The sequence below is a fragment of the Limulus polyphemus genome, unplaced genomic scaffold, assembly GCF_000517525.1.
Source record: "Limulus polyphemus unplaced genomic scaffold, Limulus_polyphemus-2.1.2 Scaffold3473, whole genome shotgun sequence".
NCBI classification, from domain to species: Eukaryota; Metazoa; Arthropoda; class Merostomata; order Xiphosura; family Limulidae; genus Limulus; species Limulus polyphemus.
The window spans coordinates 43,278-50,318 of NW_013669083.1; positions in this window are offsets into that span (position 1 = coordinate 43,278).

A 7,041-nucleotide genomic window follows, 5' to 3' on the forward strand; every position below is an offset into this window, starting at 1 on the left:
ATAAAAATATTTGTTACTCTTAATTTTGGTTTTATTTACTCTTGAAACAGAACACTTTGGGGGACCCTGCATAAGTACATCTAGTCTAGGAGTCTGTTTTGTTGTTAAGCGCAAAGCTACACAATGGACTATCTGTGCTCGACCAAACAGAGGTATCGAAACCCAAGTTTTAGCGTTATAAGCTCCCACTCTTATCACTAAGCCACCAGGTTTTTTTCTTAAGAAAATGAATTGGATTTCACAGATAAAATTAAAAACGGAAATGTTTCGAAATGCTATCCAATCAATGTGTCTTTTCAACAGAAATAGAAATATTTGTTTGATTGAGAGCTACATCATAAGACAAATATATTTATTGAAGGTATTTCAAACAAGACAGTTTATCACAGTGTATTGGAATTCTTACCTCAAAACACACATGCATGCAGTACAATTCATTTGTTCGTAATTCCTATATTTTAAAAATCAATGTCTTCCATCCACAACCCAAATATCTCAGCCTAAAATGGTTTCTGCAGAATAAAGGAAATTCTTCAACACGAAATTTTAATATTAATCAATTTAACAAGTGAATCACCATCACATTAACTACATCTACAATTGTCAGATATATTGCTACTGCTTCGCCCATTCTTTTTCACATTATTACGTCTGTAAAATTACAGAATTAGTCAAACTTATGCCATATTAGTTGGGGCTAAGCTGATTACCTCAAGTACACATGTGAATAAAAACCTAATGTTAAGCCTATTTTTTGTTGACTGAAGCATATTTATTATGAAATTTGACATGAACAAAGTATATTTTAAAGGTTATTTGGGATGAATTTAATAACATTACGAGAGCAAAGGTGACTTGCTTTTAGGGTAAAACTTTGTTGGCAGAGATTTCTTCGTTTGCCACGATATATTTTGTCACAATAAAACAAAAATGAGTTTTATATGTTTTAGATCTGATTATCAAAGGTCCTCGTGAAACTTGCGGCATATACTTCGTTCGTTTCTAAGGGATGGCCGAACGACGTTCCTGTGCATCATTTTCCATGTAGAATCTGTTAAATCCTTGTATAAACTTCTTCATATTAATGTATTTATTTCCAAAATAATGTCAAACTTGTACCTCCGTGTGTCATGGAGAGTTGGGTTATAACAAAGAACGCTGAAAATTTCTTGATGATCAGAGTTCAGCAAGTAGATATGAAAAAAGAGAAATCATAATAGTTGTCAAACTCTTAAAAACAGGAAGTAAACAAAGGTTTTTTTAAGAATCCCTTTGTGGCATATCCAAGAATCCATGAAAGTTTTTCTGTTGTGAACAGAGGTCGAGAAGTAAGAAAATTTTCGTCAAGGACGGACACTTTATACTACAGGTTTAGTTATATTAGATAATGAAGAAACATTTGTGTGATTCAAAATGATAAATATATTTGAACTGGCTTTTTTCAAGTTGAAATTATAATATATTAGTTTGTATCCTATAAAAAACGATACCATTTTTTCATTGCATCGCTTACAATAAAAGCCAGATCAAAGTACTCACCATAAAGGTCAGATCAAAGAACTCACCATTAGAGTGACTGATTTCTCTTTCGCTACCTCAACGGAAGCCATGATACTACATGTAAATTACTTTTGTTTGTTTGTTTGTTGAATTTCGAGCAAAGCTATTCGAGAACTATCTGCGTTAGCCTTCCCTATTTTTGAAGTGATAGACTAGAGGGAAGGCAGCTAGTCAACACTATCCACCGTCAACTGTTAGGCTACTCTTTACCAACGAACAATGGAACTGACTGTCACATTATAACACCCCACTGCTGAAAGGATGAGCATGTACGGTGATGGGATTGCATGTTCGGATTGCAAATTGAGTGCCCTAGTCACTAGGCCATGCCAAGCCTACATGTAAATGAAGAAAAAATATGTAACGTATTATATTTTACTAGATGTAATTTTATGCATTCTATGGCAAAGTTACTAAGGCTATTTGCCTCTGTTCATAATTTTGAACTACTGACCAGAGAGAAGTCAGCCAGTTAGCATACTACCACCACCAGCAAGGTAAGGAATTAACTGTCACTCTTAGAATATACCCACAGTTTAAAGTTTGGGAAATATTTTGTGGTGATGCCAGCTACGAAATCCAGAGCTCTATGACATTGGCCAACTTGCATCCATAAAAGTAACGAAGGGAAAACATTATATTATATGTAAATGAAAGTGAGCACGCTAATACATGTAAATTAGAATAAAAAAGTAAGCAAAAATAAGCATTCACTGTATGTAAAAGAAAAATAATAATAAGCAACGAAAAACATTATGCTTCGAGTAAATGAAAAACATAAATAAAATATGACCTTACTATACGTAAGTAAAGATAAAAACAAGGGAAGAGTTTTACACATATATGAAGACAAAGCTACGTAACAAATTACATAATGTTATACTGAGTGGAATAACAAGTGGAATTACTTCTTGTAACAGGGACTAGGGTAGCCTGCTGTGTTTAACGTGTCAGGCTGCGGATGAAAAGCTTCATAGTACAAAACATGATGATGAACAAACCCAGCACTTTCAGCTGTGGACATGTAATGAAAATGACATTCAATCCTGTTATGAGGTTCATTGAACCCAAACAAAACCACCTCTGTGGCAGAGGTTGCTGCTGGCTGACAACTTTCCATTTGGACAGTAGTTCAAAGTTAAAAAGACACATGAATTATCATATATTATTATAAATCGTGTTTTATATTATTATATATTATTATTAATAAAATAATAAATAACATATTTATATTATTATATATTTATTATAACATCTAACAGTAGTATTCAATTTTGTATGTTGTATCTTACATAATATGTTGTATACAATTATATTTACACTGCATTTTGTTTACGAAAAACAGTTAATCGTGTTACGTGATAAAGCTGCTGTCCTGAACTTGTTGCGTCAGGATTTACTTCAAAGTGAAACTAAGGCCTGCATGGGACTATTTCTGCCAACACTTACTACATGTTTGACAAAACTGAAAGACCTTTGTGGTAAACCAATCCAGACTTGCAAGCCACTTGTTAATGCTTTGATTTCAAGAACTGAGAAGCACTTAATCAATATCTGCACTTATTATGTCTTATTTCATCTCAAAGTATCTCTTCAACATATTGGTGTGGTAGACCTTTGTCTTCCCATCCACTTTCAGTTTATAGTAAATTATGCTGATAACTTCCTGCACTTCAAAAGGTCCTTTCCACTGCAGGGTCAGTTTGTTGTTGTAGCAGAACTAAGACCTTCTGTCCGATCTTGAAACATCGATCCTTGGCTTTCTTGTCATAGAAGTGCTTCTTACAGCCTTTGATGTGTTTAGCTTCTCAATTAAAACTGCTTTGATAGGTCCGGTACCACACTCCTTTCCGATCCTCTGTTTTATTAGTCTCTTTCCCCCTGATCTTGTGCTTGATTTTTTTCTCTGTCCCAAAGTTTTTGCAGTGAAGGGTCTTTCTTCTGCACTTCTTTCATCTCCCGTAGACTTACATTCGGGATGTCACTTTTTAGAGATTTGAAAGGGCTTGATGTTTTGCTTGCTCTTTTTCCCTTGAGCTCTTGTGATGACTGCAGATGCTTCATAATTCTTATTTCTGTCTTGTTCCTCCAAATTTCTACTGCCTGGTATATTTCCAATCACTAAGTTGTATATTGGTTCTTTTATACATATAGCTTTAAGGTCTCCCACGCAGTAGGAAGTATCCACCTATATTTTTGCTATGGAAAAATTTCTCACTGTCTTATCAATTAGCCCACATTGTCATCTTGCCACAAGACAACGCAAAAATCAGGGGTTCGATTCGCCTTATTAGACACAGCAGATAATCCAATGTGGCTTTGCTATTGTGCTTGACTTTCTATCTGTCCCATAGTTTCTGCAGTGAAGGGTCTTTCTTCTGCACTTCCTTCATCTCTCGTGGACTTACATTCACGTCTTCTGGGGGCTCTCTCCTTTAGGAACAGTGACATGTCAGTTGAGATCGTGATCATGAACTATTCGCATATTAGTAGATTTGTCAGTCCATCAAAATTATTTTCACACTAGGCCATGTCAGTCCATCTCCTGAAGTATCGGCCTAGATGTGGCACAAACTGAAATGCAGTTTCTCCAGTATCTGGTTTGACTTTGCAGAACGAAATACTTCCTCAGTAAGTTCATAGCGTTTCAGCAAGACCACTTTTAACTTGTCATAGTCCATGGTATCTTCTGATATAGTGCCTGCATACACTTGTAGGCCTTTTCCTCTGAGAATTGGGCTTAGACAGACTGCCCAGTCACCTTTGTCCCAGTTCTGACTTTGGGCGAATCTTTTATACCTTTCCAGGAAATAATCTATATCATCTTTCTGTTCGTCCAATTTAGGCAGCTTGGGTCTGTTTGCTCTGATCCCATTGTCATTCTTGGGTTCTTCTTGTTTCCGTTGGGTGAGCTTGGTGATATCAATTTGTGCTCTTATTCTCTCTCTCTCTCTATTTTCTGTTCTTCTTTTAGTCTTTCTTCCTCTCTTCTCTGCCTCTCCTCCTCTCTCATCTGTTGCTGCTCTTCTTTCTGTAGTTCTTCTTGCTATTGTTGTTTAACAATCTCTCATATTTCGCCATCGTTTAGTCCAAGGCGCCCACCTCTTTCTATCTATTTATCAAAATCTGTTGACATGGTTATATAGCGTGATTGTAATCTCTACGTTATTTTTGCCAACACTACAGTTGTGCGTATATTGGCCTACTTATCTCCGCAGTCGTTCACGCCTTCTTTCACTGCTGTTTACCACTGTATAATCCTGGCTGGCTCACCAAATGCTAGGTTTTGTATGGATGGGCTCGGATTCTTTTACAGTAGGTGTCTGTGACTTGTTGACGATAAATTCGAACAATAAACGGACAGCACACAATCCACTTGTTTTAAAATAATATATTCAAAACAAGTCAAACGTATGTACAGAAATTATTTACACTGTAGGATATCACAATTGTATCTACAACTCTAAATAATTATCTTTTTCTTGTCAAACTCCACACAGGCGAGTTCAATTACTTTAGAACTCCATTTGACAAGACAAATCATTCTCCCTATCTCTGATAAACTATGAAACTCACTTTAAGATATCGCCCGTTACGGCTGAACAACAATTCACTTTCACTAACTTAATTTTTTTCTGACATAAATTCAACTTCTGTATCTGCATCTATTTATAACAAGTGATAGAAAAATCTAAAAATATCTCTCCCTCTATTAAAAACAATATTCACATAGCGAGAAAACTTAGAGGCTTCAAGAAAGATGACGTCAATGATACTACAATAATTAAATTGCATACATGACGCGCGACTCACACCGAGTTAAGTAACGAAACTTGTCCCAACTATCTCTTGTATGGTTATGTGTATATTGTACTGCTGAGTGGAGTTAAAAAGGAGACAAGTTTGTAGCGGTAAATGTGTATGTATTATAGGGTGGTGTTAAGAAAGGAAGCAGGCTTGTATGATTAAGTGATATTGTACTACAGGGTGGTGTTAAGAAAGGAAGCAGGCTTGTACGTGTAGTGTATATTTGATGCACAGTGTTGTTAAGAAAAGAGACTAGCTTGTACAGCTAAATGCTAGTGTGACATATACAACCCAAATTATATGTCATTCTTAGGCTATTTATCTATATTCTTAACCTATTTGTTGTAGGATTACTTTAAGAACCAATACAGAAAGCCTATTTTGTGTCGGTTTGAGTTTTGTGCGAAGCTATACGAGAGCTACCTGTGGTAGCCGTCCCTAATTTAGCAGTGTAAGACATCACCAGCCGCCGCCAACGCTTGGGCTACTCTTTTACCAACGAATAATGGGATTAATAGTTACATTATAACGTCCCAACGGTTGAAAGAGCGAGCATGTTTGGTGGGACGGGGATTTGAACCCGCTACACGCAGATTGCGAGTCGAGCGTCCTAGCCACCTAGCCTTACCAAGCCATTTTGTGTGGGTTAAAAATGATTGTCTAATGGTGATTTGAAACAAGTATTTTATGTGTTGTAAGTGTATTTATATTTATTCTTAATCTGTTTAATCTAGGATTACTTTGGAGGACTAATACAGAAGGTCAGTTTACAGTCAAGTTATAAAAACATTTATTGACAAATAATAGAACAAAATATGATTCTCAAGAATAAAATATATTCATCATACGAAACTCAAGAATAAAGTAAATCATGGCATGTTCATATGCAAATAATACTATTGTTTTTGTTTAAAAGATACAGCAATTAAGGAACAGTTAACATTTTTTGTTGAAATGGAGTGCCTGGCTGTTGTACGAATATTAGACGACGTTTCGATCTATTTTCGTCTATCTTAATGATAAAAGTATTCGGAAGTAGTTCGAAAGGTCATCAGATCATTAGTTCAAGAAGCAGGTTATCCATTTTTAAAATATTTAAAACTTAGTTTTAGTTGGATATTTTCAAACTTTTAATACCTGTACAGTATGTGTGTTATTGCTACTACCCTATCAACACTTCAGAGAAGAAATGTTAAGTTCTTTAAAAAAAGGAAGTATTTCTATCAAAACAAATGAAAAATGCTCATTCTTTGTAATAGATAAAGCCGTGTAACAATAACGTTATAATTATACACCTATAGTTTCAACTCATAATTACAGGATACATTGTAAATATATACTGACAGTTTTAACCCCATTACTACTTGCATTGTAATATATACTAACAGTTTTAACCCCATTACTACTTGCATTGTAATATATACTGACAGTTTTAACCCCATTACTACTTGCATTGTAATTTTAAACTGTTAATGCATAACTACAACGTATCCAGTACATGGGAATTGAAATTGTTGCTGTACAAAGCATCTCAGTAAATGGGAGTTGGAAGTATCAGTGGATAATTACAATGTATGCGGTAATTCGAGATTGAAACTGTCAGTATATATTTACAATGCAAGTAGTAATGGGGTTAAAACTGTTAGTATATCCCCCAATTTCTGGACACATTAT